Below are 1,121 nucleotides of genomic sequence, written 5' to 3'. Positions count from 1 at the left end.
CTTAATGGTTAATCTCAATACACACACATTTTCCGTGCTTTCCAATAGTTTTATTCCACTGTTAAATAACCTGTTCAATCCAAACATGCCACTTTAATTAAATAACATTTCTGTGAACTGATATTTGTTCAGTGAGCTTATTGGAGGATGTTCCCTGAAAGATTGTAAAATGTCAATGAAGATGTCAGACTTAGTATATTTGTTAATAATTACATACAATACATGGAATGTGTGTGTGTGTTCCAAGTGAATCTGCGGCCCCCTGGTGGCCAGTACATCAATGATGTGGCCCCCACCACCATCCAAGTTGCCCATCCCTGCTTTAAACTAAATTGCACACGCAGCACTTACGGTTAAAAGCCAGATCAAGAGAAGAAGCCGGATCGAACACATCAAACCTCTTGAATCTACCAAACAGGCAGAAAGTATTCTTCAAATAAAAAGGCGAAGAAAATGACTTCATGTGTGGATCGTCTTCCTGCTAAATCCAGATTGCTTCCTGTAGATAATTAGTTAATTGATTAATGTTTCAGTCGAGAGCTAAAGTGTTTTCCTCCGCAGGTAAACACAGGAAGACGGGCAGAGACGTGGCGATTAAAATCATCGACAAAATGAGATTTCCAACCAAACAGGAGAGCCAGCTGAGGAACGAGGTCGCCATCCTGCAGGTACCGAATATACTCAAGATGCACGTACAAATACACATTTAATCAAGTACTGCACTTCAGTACCATCTTAGACATACTTGCTATATATACTTCTATACATTTGAGAGAGTAATATTTGTACTTTTTACTCCACTATCACATTACTACTAATCTACTAGTTACATCGTGACAAACTACAACATTAAAATGCTTCAACATGTATTTCTTAATCATAAAACAAAGTAATATAATATCTGAAAAGAGCCCTTCTGCATACAGAGTACTTATCCTCAGTTCTTTACTTGAAATGGAATATTTTATCATTCTATTAACCCTTAGATGAACTTAGAGCAGTGGTTCCCAACCTTTTTTCCCAAGAGCCCCCCCAAATGACTCCTGTTGGAAGTTGGGGGGGCACACACACACACACACACACACACACACACACACACACACACACACACACACTCACAC

General features: G+C 39.0%; 1 protein-coding gene across 1 annotated transcript in view; it reads right to left on the bottom strand.

Annotated features, from left to right (window-relative positions):
• Window positions 1–1,121, bottom strand: part of rnf213a (ring finger protein 213a) — a 33,147-nt gene that overhangs the window by 28,043 nt on the left and 3,983 nt on the right. The gene's annotated exons all lie outside the window — the stretch shown is intronic.

Source organism: Notothenia coriiceps, unplaced genomic scaffold, assembly GCF_000735185.1.
Source record: "Notothenia coriiceps isolate Sejong01 unplaced genomic scaffold, NC01 NC01_scaffold00009305, whole genome shotgun sequence".
Taxonomy (NCBI): Eukaryota; Metazoa; Chordata; class Actinopteri; order Perciformes; family Nototheniidae; genus Notothenia; species Notothenia coriiceps.
Note: the sequence above shows the minus strand (reverse complement) of the source record. Positions and strands in the feature narration are given on the sequence as shown.